General features: G+C 33.9%; 1 protein-coding gene across 3 annotated transcripts in view; it reads right to left on the bottom strand.

The window, feature by feature from the left end:
- The window catches only part of LOC122724580 (beta-xylosidase/alpha-L-arabinofuranosidase 2-like), an 87,095-nt gene that overhangs the window by 71,937 nt on the left and 2,727 nt on the right, over positions 1 to 12,431 (bottom strand). The window lies entirely within an intron of this gene.

The raw sequence follows: 12,431 nt of genomic DNA, 5'->3' as shown, positions 1-12,431 counted from the left end.
CGAAAGTGCCGCCGAAGGTGCATGACTTTCGGCTCTGGAGGGACTTTCGGCCGCTGAACCTGCCGCCGAAAGTGCCCTGTTCAGCCATTTCTTGCATGTTTTCTATGATTGTTTTTAGGTGTTTTTAGGGGGTTTTTGGGAGAATGTTTAGACTATGTCAATATATGTTTGGTCCCTCATCTGAGTCCACCTGTGTAGGTTCGGACCCGAGGAACCGAGGAGGTTAGCAGTGCTAGCTGCTTCAGAGTCCTTAGAGCATCAGCCAAAGGTGAGTAGAACAGAACTATGCTTTAAATTTAATAAAATATTTAGCATGATCCATGCATCATAAATGCCATGTTTATGTAAGTTGTATTGCATTAGTGATCACGAATATGATGCATTGCATTTTTACTGTTGATGTGGATGGATGTTGGATGACCCACTAGCTCTCAGTATGTAACCTAGGAAGTCCAGGGCTGCCCATGCCACGCGTCCTGGCACCATGTCAGAAAGTCTCGGGCTGCCCATGCCACGCGTCCGGGCAAATGCATGATTGTTTATGAGAAATGAGAGTTATTGGTGACAAGTCCGTCCTTGATGTGAAATGTCTGTGCTATGATGCATTCCATGAAAGCATGAATAATTAAAATGTTTTATGGTTCTGCTCACTGGGCTTTTTTAGCTCACCCCATTCCCTTAACCCCCAGGTTTGCAGGTACAGGATAGACCAGGAGGTCAGCAGGAGTCAAGTTATGATTATGTAATAGCTCGATGTGGACATGATAAATGATGTAATATGATAGACATGTAATGTAATGAAGTTATTGAGGTTTAGAATTTGTGGTTGACCCCGGTTTATACAGTGTATCCCTTTTGAATACATGATCTGTGTTTTGAGATGTTTATGATGTACTAAGCTTAATGTATGTTATGATACCCCATTGGAGTATTTGATGAGGACTCCAGTGTGTGGTTTATGTTTATGTTATGTGCATGCACAGGTTAAGCTTGGTTAAGGAAAAGAAAAAGTTTATAGTGTTATGGTTATGTTTGATCATGTATGGGATTAAACAGGTTTACAGGTTTATGTTTGGCTTGCTACGGGTCCCGGCGGCCTTAAGCCGATCTGGATCCTAGCGCCGGTAGCAGTCCGGATTTCCGGGCTGTTACAGAGTGGTATCAAAGCCCTAGGTTCACATGGTCGGACCTATAGTGTGTCGAGCTCATAGATGTTATAGAAGGTCAAGCACAATAGGAAAGATCATGTCCACTAGGATAGAATGAGTAGTCCTGTCTTTTGATGATGATGTGAAATGCCATGATTATATGCATGTGCATTAATGATATGCTATGTATGTGATGTATGTGATGCGGGTTCATGTGTCTCCACATGAACCATATGATGCTGATGTGTGCTATGTGTTGTTTTCAGTAAACAGGATGAGGGGAACTCGTCGATCTGCACGATTGACTGGAGTACCACCGGAGGATGAGGGCATGAGTGCCCGTCCCCCTGCATTGCCAAGGGCAATGTCTAGTAGATCCAGCAGAGAAAGAGCAATAAGAGACCCTAGAAGGTCTTTGGATATGAGCAGAAGTAGATCAGTGAGGGGAACAGTTCAAGGCGGAATGTCAGTAGATGTGGGAGATGACATGGATGTGGATGTCTCTAGTATTTTATTTTAAAAGGATATAAACTTTTATTAGAAGTCACTTTATAGCAATTAGAAACGTGTCATAATACAACTGCATCAGATATAAGGCATCTACCATATCCTAGCAGATTCTTAAAAGCGATGCACACAATTTCCACTCAATGCTCCAATGTCCATAATGTAATCTGCAGCTTACAACACACACATTTGTAACATTGAATAGATTATTGCGATCACGACTTTAGACTATCACCTCTATCTTCTAACACATATTGAATGTCAAATAACATTCTTAGACAACTTACGAAAACCTATAGTAGAGTTATATCCTGACCTTAACTTATAAGATATATACATTTGCTTATACTTGTTCCTTCTCCTAAATACCTAGAACGGCCTAAACGTTAGCTCTAATACCACTAACTGCAACACCCCTATAAGGTTATTTAACTAACCGAAATGGAGATGTCACGTTCCGTGGTGCTTCTCTTATTTTTTGCAATTAATTGTTGTCATGTATTTCATGACATTTTTTCCTACCAAAAATACTCTAGAGTCTCCATCCTAAACTGGTTCTAATTCCATCTATGAATAATAAAATTTCACTTCAATGAACTCTCAACCTTTAACCCCCAAACTTCATTCAATCACAAACACAATTTTCAACTCAGATCAACGCTTCTAATAATTATACCAATATAAAATTCTTCTCATGCAATATGAATTACAACCCACATATCTATTATGTACATGCCATATTTGTACAACTTTCATTATATCAAGTGTTAATAGTGAGAAAGGAATCACAAATGAGTGTGTCTAGTTTAGTAATTTTTTTAGGGGCAATGGCATAAATATTCCAAATCTTTGAGGATTTTAAATTTTAATCCAAAAGTTTTTTCCTCTCGAAAATTCAGCAGAGTCTCCTCTATATATTGGTCCTCATTCCATCTATCAATGATAAAATTTCAATTCAGTGAACTCTCAATCTTAACTTTCCTAAACTTCCTTCAACCACAAACACAATTTTCAACTCAAATCAACACTTCATAGGTACCAAGTGTCAACAATGAGAAAGGAATAATGGATTGAGTGACCACATTATTTATTAATATACTTTTAGATAATGGCATAAAAAATTTAAAACTTTAAGGATTTTTGCATTTTAATTAAAAAGATTTAATTGCTATAATAACTTAGAATTTAAAAACATTTAGCGATTCAATTCAAATTTGAAATGTAAATGGGAGAGCATTTGCCGGTGGCTAACGTGACGTTCCATCTGTATTTTTTTATTATTTCACGGTGGATTATACGCTACACATTAAATAACCAATGTGAGAAATTAACCACCGGTTAATGCTAAAAACCCAAGTTTGGTGTTTAACTGACATGACTTAAAGTCAAATTTGAAAATTGTTGCCGAAATAGTTTAACTACGCTTTTCCTAAGCGAAGCAATTCTGCTGGTTACAACATCTAGAGAGCTCAAATCATAGTCGTCTAACAACCTAGGATCCTTAGTCATCAGCACTACCGCCGGTGCAGTCTGTGCTACGTGAATGACCTTACTCTCAAGAATTACTGTCAACATTGTCTTTATATCAAATTAATAAATATCAAATCCTGGAAATAAATTTAGAGATAATTATTTTTATATTCTTACAATTTACTCTAATTAATTAAAATATTAATATAATTTTAAAATTATATTAAAATATTTTTATATTCATATTCAATTAAATAAAAAAATATTTATTAATATTTATTTATTTTAATTGTTAACTTTATTTTAAATAATTAAAATATCTATATAATTTTAATATTATATAAAATACTCTTATATTTTTATTATGTTAATTAAGAATAATATTTGTTAATTTTTATTTATTTTATCATTAATTTATTATTCAAAATAAAAAATCTTTTAATATAAATTCAATTAAATTTTTGTATTTTTATTACAAACCATTGTCTTATTTATTTAGTTTTTGCTAATTAAATCTTTATATTTTTATTTAAAAGTAAAATAAATCCAAATATAAAATATTCTTATTTTTTAATAATAAAATATATTTTTATTAATAAATTTTTTTATAATTATTTACTATCATTATGTATTTTTTCTATTTTTATATTAATTAAAATACTAATTTCTAATTTAAAAAATAATATTTTGTTAAAAAAATATTATATTAAGTCAGAATTTATTTAGTTCTTAAATAAAACTACATAAATTTGTATAAATAAAAAAATAGATTTAATTTACCCTTAAATAAAAATATATGAGCTTAAGCAGAGTTATTTTTATAAATTTTTTTATTTCAATTACTTTATTAATAAAATAAAATAAACTATCAATCCTTTTTATCTGTCTTTATATTTTCTCATATTTTTTATATATTTTTTATAAAAAAATAGAGATTTATAATTAATAATAAAGTGTTGGTAATTTAAATAATCTCGAATTAATTGACGAGACCACTGAGTCGTAAATTTTTTAATATGTCATCAATTTGAATATACAAAAAAATCTTTGGTTTTATCGATAAATTAATGGTAAAATGAATACAATCTAATAAATTTTTTAATTAATAAAATAAAAATATTAAAATATTTTAATATAATTTTAAAATTAAAGATTTTAATTGATTAGATTGTATTATTTTAAAATCAAACCGAACTGAATCAGACTAATTTAATTTAAATTGGATTTTACTAAAATTGATTCAGTTTGATTTTTATAAATATTAAAATTTTAATTTTTAATTTATTCACTTCAATTAAATTTCAAACTGAACCTATCGAATACTAATTTAAATAAACTGCGAAAGTGAAACTTTAACTTTAATTTTTTTTTCTTGTTATTTATTCTTTAAATTATAAATTTGTTATTATAGATAATATTAAAATTATTATTAAAATTTTTAAAAATTATGATTTAATCTCTCTATTTTAATAAAATTAAATGTTTAATTATACCATTTTGAAAAATTATAATAGTTAGTTACTGTATTTTTTCTTTCGTTTACTTTTTTAATCCTCAAATAATTTTAAGCATTAGATTGAATTTCATTTAAGCATTACAATTTTATAAATATAATTATACAATCCTCTAATGTTTAATTTCATCAGTTTGATTCTAAAATGAATCAGCCGCCTTTTCAAAGAGTTTACCAAATAGATAAAATAGCACTTTCAAAATGTATTATCTAGATGAAAAAGTTAAACTAAATATCCTCATTAACATTATATGCATATAGTTAGGGATGATTATTCATTCGGTTCGATTTAAAATCAAATCGAATTTAATAAATTAAAAATTAAAATTTTAATATTTATAAAAATTGAATCGAACTGATTTTGATTAAAAATCGAATCAAACTAAATTGATCTCATTCAATTCAATTCGATTCGATTTGATCAGTTTTAATTTTTAATAAATCTTTTATTTTTTACTATTTATTTTTAATATTTAAAATTTAATTAAAATATTTTAATCTTAATATGATTTAATTTCTCTATATCATTGAAAATAACATATTATTATCACTAATCGGTTCGATTCAATTTTTTTAATTTTTTTATTAAAATCAAATCGAGCTAAAATAATTAAAATTAAAAATCAAACCAAATTAAATTGAATAAAAAATAAAACTTAAATTTTAAATTAATTTAATTCAATCAATTTTTTTAATTTCAACTGAATATTACTCACTTTGTTCACTTCTATATATAATTAACATGTTAATATTGATTAGTTATTTATAAGATAGTCAAAGAGTTAACGTTTGAATGATATTTTCTTCTAAATGATGTGTTTCTATCCGAATGAAAAGTTATTGATCCGAATCTAAATATTATCATCCAGGTGTTAAGCATTGATTTAAATGATAAGTATAAAATCAGATTTTATCACTGGAAATTACGAGCGACACGTGTCTATAATTTGAGTGAACATAGTACCGAGCAATATCAGTTATATAGTCACGTAGATTAATTTTCAATTTCACAATTCATACTTGAATTAAATATATTAGCCCTTGAATTCATAATTGATGGTGAACAAATGTAAATACAGTTTATTTATTTACTAATTAGTTAATATATTAATTTTAAAAAATATATTAAACATTCTAAATAATTTTAAAAATTTATTAATTAATTATTCGTTAACTTCAGCTATTAAATATTATAAAAAAATAAAATAATTTTTTATAAAAAAATTAATTAATAATTATTTTATAAGATTGAAAAATTAATTAATGAGACTCTGTCAATTGTGGCCCGTCACTGAGAATCAATCAAATTTTCTGCTCCTGAAGGAAGTTTCACCAAACAGTACTTTGATGTTGGCTCTTTCAAGATCTTGGCACAACTTCCTGTAGCCATTTGTTTCATCATCTTGTCCCGCAATTGACATTTGTTTCATCATCTTGTCCCGCAATGAAGTATCAGCTGCATATGTCATAATTAATTTTTTTTAAAACAATTAAAAATAGAAAAGGACTGGAGAGAGAGAGAGGAACAATACGTTCATATTTTTTGGAAGAAAGCATCTGAAGGAAATGAAAATCAAGATTTCAAGCTTACAGCAAACTTATTTTAAACAATAAATTGCACTACTCACTTGTTATCATCTCAACATTCAATCAAGAGGGAAAATAAAAAAAAATAAAAAAAATAAAAAGTTGCTAAATTTCTTCATTCCTTTCAAACAAATTATATTGCTTTCAATCGTAGCATATATGTTCACTTTATCAAGTTTGGTTCACATGTTTTGATTTTGGTTCACTTGTATCAAACGAAAAGATGTACTTGTCTTGGTGTGACACTGAGATTGATTTCAAAAGTGTCACCAATTGGTAACATTTTGCAAAATATAAATTTTCAAAGACAGTTTAGAGAACTTTATAAGAGGAAGCATTTTGAGAAAAGCATTGCATCATAGCTTTTATGGTTCCTGTTGGAGAAGTGAGAATTCCACATCGATAAAAGAAAAAAGGAAGAGTTAATAAAGTGAAGTAAGCCCAATCCAAATTGCCTAAGTGCATTTTGAAGATAGCTACCACATCAAGTTCAATTAAACCCCATTATGAGATCTAGCACTCTCACCACATGCAGACTTGGACCAGACCTATCATCAAATTCCAACAGTGATATCGGAGCCCAATTGAAACAGCCAGGCCCGAACTGACACAAATAACTTTTGAGCCCACTTTCCACTTGGCCCAAAATGGTTAACCCAAGTTATTTAGTAGTTTCGTGCTAGCTATTATATACAATTCCAATTTCTCATCCTCTGCCGATGTGGGACGGATTTGCGCCGCAAATCCGCAAGCAGACAGCTTAAGCAGCTGACCATTACACTCGGTCCCGCTAAATTTGCGACGTCCTCGTCGCAACTGAAACCATTACAATTGCTAACAAGAACCGGACCCTTGGGTATTGTGCTTCGCTAATACCTCGGGCGGCTCCACCTCGTCTCACACGGGTAGCCCTTTCCTCGCAGGCCCACTAGCTCCGCACAATTTGTCTGACCCAGGGTGGCTCTGATACCAATTGAAATAGGCGGGCCCGAACTGGCCTAATAACTTTTGGGCCCACTTTCCACTTGGCCCAAAATGGTTAACCCAAGTTATTTAGTAGTTTCGTGCTAGCTATTATATACAATTCCAATTTCTCATCCTCTGCCGATGTGGGACGTATTTGCACCGCAAATCCGCAAGCAGGCAGCTCAAGCAGCTGACCGTTACAACAATAGCCTCACGACTTATCATGGTCCTCTAGAGTGGGTCGAAGGACTCCCAAGTATCCTGACTAAGTCATTACCCACGTGAACAGTGGCATGCAACGTGGCCACCAAGCTCTCCTTAAAATTTGCTTTCCATTTCTGTTATTTATCTAAGTAGTGTCCATCATCTAGCCACTCCTTAAGATAGTGCCTAGAAGACAAGATCAAGTAGTGTTGCATTCGTATTTAAATACCAGTATATTGAATGGAAGGGGAGCTCAAATTTAATCCAACAACCTTGGTATATTCTCACCCTAAGAAGAATACTTCTAAACCCAAAAAACTCTAAGAGGCTTTGACTAGGACCTAACATTGGTATCAGAGCCACGACAACCAATAAATAACGAATTGAGAATTTAGAGACAACTCTCAATGGCCTCCTAACAAACCTTGTTTGAATTGAGGAAGGAGTAGCTGACAAACTGCACCAATTGGAAATAACTATTTCGAAACTCTCTAAATCTTTTGTTTCTCATCGTATCTAACTCAACCTATAACCTTCGATCCAGCACTCTAAATTTTCATCTCACCTGACAGGAGAGTCATCACAGAATTTGTGTGAAGGTGCCAGGCCTCCATTTTCCTCTAAATTGGCAAAGCTGGAATTTCCACGCTTTGCATATGGGGACCCGACAAAATGGTTTACGAAAGTGGAACCATTCACGCAAAAGGTCCCATTAGCTTCTTTTCATTTGGAAGGTAAAGCTAACCAATGGTGGCAGTGGTTGCACCGGACATGCAAGGAAGGGCAACAAGAAGTCACTTGGGAATCCTTTTGTGAAGAATTATAGGCATGGTTTGGACCCACTGATTGTGAGGACTTCAATGAAACTCTTTCCAATATTCGACAGCTTGGGTCCTTCCGAGAATATCAATATGAGTTTGAGAAGCTGGGAAACCGAGTGCAGGGCTGGTCTCAAAAAGCACTCGTAAGAACCTTCATGGGTGGACTCAAACTAGAAATAGCAGAGGAAATACGAATGTTCAAGCCTAAAACGTTGAAAGAGGCAATCAGTCTTAACTCGAATGCGGGATGAACAGTTGCTCAGACAATTGAAATTTCGACTTCCACCTGAAGGACTTGTCATTCCCAAAGGACAACGATTCCATTCAAAAAATTATCGTGGGACAAAATGCAGAGGCAACGGTCACAAGGACTTTGCTTTAATTGTGATGAAAAATTCTTGCCCGGTCATCACTGCAAACAATCCCAGCTGCTTTTACTGTAGGGGTGCACAATCGTGGACGAGGAGTACGACCCGAAGGATCCCTTTCTCACCCCACCAGAAATTTCTCTGCATGCAATGATAGGGTGGACTTTTCCGAACACCATGAGAGTCATAGCAACAATTGGTTCCAAGGAGGTAATGGTCCTCATAAACAGCGGCTCTACACATTATCATTGAAAGAATGGCCAATGCTCTAAAATTACCTATGACTCCTACTGAATCCTTTGATGTCAAAATAGCCAATGGAAAAGTATTGCAATGTTGTGGCCAATTTGAGGATGTCAAAATCAATCTCCAAGATATCTCTCTCTCGATTTTTATACTTTACCACTTATTGGGCTGGATATAGTTTTGGGCGTACAATGGTTGTCGTAACTACGAAATGTCATATATAATTGGTCTAACTTGACCACAGAATTCTTCTAGGAGCATACATTTTACAAATTAAAGGGAATCAGTAATTTGCCTATTCAACCAGTGACTATGACCTCTCTTTCTAAGGAGGAGTGACAAGGCAACTCCTTATTTGCACTCTGCTTGTCAATCACAACCACCCAACTGCCGTCCCAAATTCCGTCAGCTATGACTCAACACTTTGAACAATTTGAAGATCTGATCCAAGTTCCAACTCAGCTACCTCCTCACTGAGCCATTGAGCACCACATCATTTTGGAAGAAGGCACCGAGCCCATCAATGTACGGCCATATAGGTATGCCTACTTTTAAAAGTCCGAAATTGAAAAACAAGTTCATGACATATTGCAATTGGAGCTCACTCGACCCAGTACCAATCCATTTTCATCACCTGTTCTTTTAGTTAAAAAAATAAAAAAGATGGATCCTAGCGTTTTTGTAACGATTATAGGGCTTTAAATGTTGTTACTATTAAAGATAGAATTTTGATTCCTACTGTTGATGATATGCTTGATGAACTTTATGGTGCTAAGTTGGACCTTTGAGTTGGATACCATCTTGTATGCATAAACCCTGATGATATTCATAAAACTGCTTTCCGAGCACATAATGTCATTGTGAATATTTAGTCATGCCATTTAGACTTTGTAATGCCCCTTCTGTAATCATGAATTCCATTTTTCATCCTTATTGCCCAAATCCATTTTCGTTTCTCGTTTTCTTCGATGACATTCTAATCTATAGCCCCAATTGGAATTTGCATCTTGAACATGTTAAATAGATTTTTGAAATTTTAAGGCATCTACAATTTTATGTGAAACTTTCAAAGTGTGCCTTTGGTTTACAAGAACTTGAGAATTTGGGTCATATTGTTACTTCTACCGGTGTTAAAGTTGATCAAAGCAAAATTGAGGTTATGATAAAATGGCCTAGGCCTACTAACATTTCAGATTTGCGTGAATTTTTAGGCTTTACAAGTTATTACTGCAAATTTGTGCGCAATTACGAATTGCTGGCTAAGCCATTAACTAATCTCTTGAAGGACAGTTCCAATGGACGGAGGAGGCAGAAAAGGCATTCGAAAATCTAAAAAATGCTATGATCACCACCCCAACTCTGGGTACACCGAATTTCAATGAATCTTTCAACATCAAATGTGATGCCTCCGGTGATAGGATTGGAGCGGTGTTGACACAGCAAGAATGGCCTATAGCGTTCATGAGTAGAGCTTTGGGGGTTGCTAAGAAATCATGGTCTATATATGCTAAAGAAATGCTTGCAATTGTTCATGCCATTCATACATGGCATCCCTATTTACTTAGCAGAAAATTTTATATCCATACGGATTAACACAGTTTGAAGCATTTGTTAGAGCAGCGGATTGTGATACCGGAATAGCAGAAATGGTGGCCAAATTACTTGGGTATGATTATGACATTCATTACAAGCCTGGTCGAGAAAACACCAACACTAATGAATTGTCACAGGTCGTAGGCTAAATTCTAGTACAGTATCACTTATCATGCTTCCATATAAATGACACCCTTTCAAACACTCTACGGTCGGCCACCTCCTACCATCTCTATATATATTGAGGGCAATAGTCCAGTGCATGAAGTTGATAAACTCTTAACTTGCCGCGATACACTGCTCTATCAGCTCAAGACTGCCCTCCATGCTGCTAACAACAGAATGAAACAACAAACTGACACCAAACGTCACATTCTTGTATTCAATGTCGGCAACCTGGTATTTCTAAAGTTACACCCGTACCGGCAGCATTCTGTTTTAAGACAAGCCTATCACAAATTGGCTAATAAATTCTATGGCCCTTTTCCCATCGAGGAGTGCATTGGTAAGGTTGTCTATTGCCTCACCCTTCCTCCAAGCTCTCGCATTCACTTGGTCTTTCATGTCACACTTTTGAAAAAGCAAATCAGCCCTCACGGGTCCACCAGCTCAACACTTCCTCCGATGACAAATACCACGATTCCTAACATTGTTTTGGACTATCATTGGATTAAGCGGGGCTCCAAATTTATCGAACAAGCATTAATGCAGTGGCATAAACTATCACTAGAAGATGCAACGTGGGAAGACACAACCTTGTTGTGGACACAGTTTCCAGATTTTCACCTTGAGGACAAGGTGGCTTGTCACAAGGACGAGCAATAATAAGCCACATCGGTCCTCTAGAGTGGGTCAAAGGAATCCCAAGTATTATGACAGCCACCACCCACGTGAACAGTGGCATGCAACGTGGCCACCAAGCTCTCCTTAAAATTTGCTTTCCATTTCTGTTATTATTTCTGAATGGTGGATCATACGCTACACATTGAATAACCAATGTGAGAAATTAACTACCGGTTAATGGTAAAAATTCAAGTCTGGTGTTTAACTAACCTGACTTAAAGCCAAATTTGGAAATTGTTGCCGGAGCAGTTCAACTACGCCTGTCCTATGCGAAGGAACGCTGCAGTCTACAACATCTAGAGAGCTCAAATCATAGTCGTCTCATAACCTAGGATCCTTAGTCATCAGTACCACCGCCGGTGCAGTCTGTGCTACGTGAGTGATCTTACACTCCTTAATTACAGTCAACATTGTCTTCATATCAAATTTGCCCAAGGGCATTTTGGAGAAGGCTATCATATCAAGCTTAATTAAGCCCCATTCTAGACCCAACACTCTCACCACATGTAGACTTAGACTAGGCCCATCATCAAATTCCAACTGTTACAGAGGGCCTACTCAAATTAGTAGTCATGTCTATATTGTCATCATATTTGGAAGATACTATTGAAACAAAATCTAATTTATTAAACAAATTGACAAAGTTTGAAGGAATAGAATACAATAGAGAAAACAATGCCAAGTTAAGATTTTACTAACTACTAGCTCATTAAGGACACGTAAAAGGTAACAAGCTTCAAAATTTCCCTTTCCCATTATTTTCTCCTAATCAAAAGCAATGTTGAAATACGGAAATTCCATATCCTCCCTCAAGATTAATTAAAATAAAAGGCACATATCCACTGAATCAACATATGAGAAACATCGGGGAAATTAAAATTAATTGAAAAGAAAAAAAATAGAATCAAGTGATATACCAGACAGAGAGAGGCAAAACTGCAATTAGGTCAATAGATGTGAGAGGCTGAATGAGTGTGGCTGTGTGGGTGCTAGGAATCATAGTTAATAATTTTAGTTTTGAAATGTTTGAAAAATTAATATTTTAATAATAATTTATTTTATAGATGACTTACACCAAATTTATATCATGTAATTTATGGCTTTGTTTTTTTTACCAAAAATCCGGCAGAGTTTTCTCTGAAATATGGACTTAATTTCACCTGTG

The sequence above is a fragment of the Manihot esculenta genome, chromosome 9 (assembly GCF_001659605.2).
Source record: "Manihot esculenta cultivar AM560-2 chromosome 9, M.esculenta_v8, whole genome shotgun sequence".
Lineage (NCBI taxonomy): Eukaryota > Viridiplantae > Streptophyta > Magnoliopsida > Malpighiales > Euphorbiaceae > Manihot > Manihot esculenta.
The sequence above is the reverse complement of the archived record's forward strand: the minus strand, read 5'-3'. Positions and strand labels throughout refer to the sequence as shown.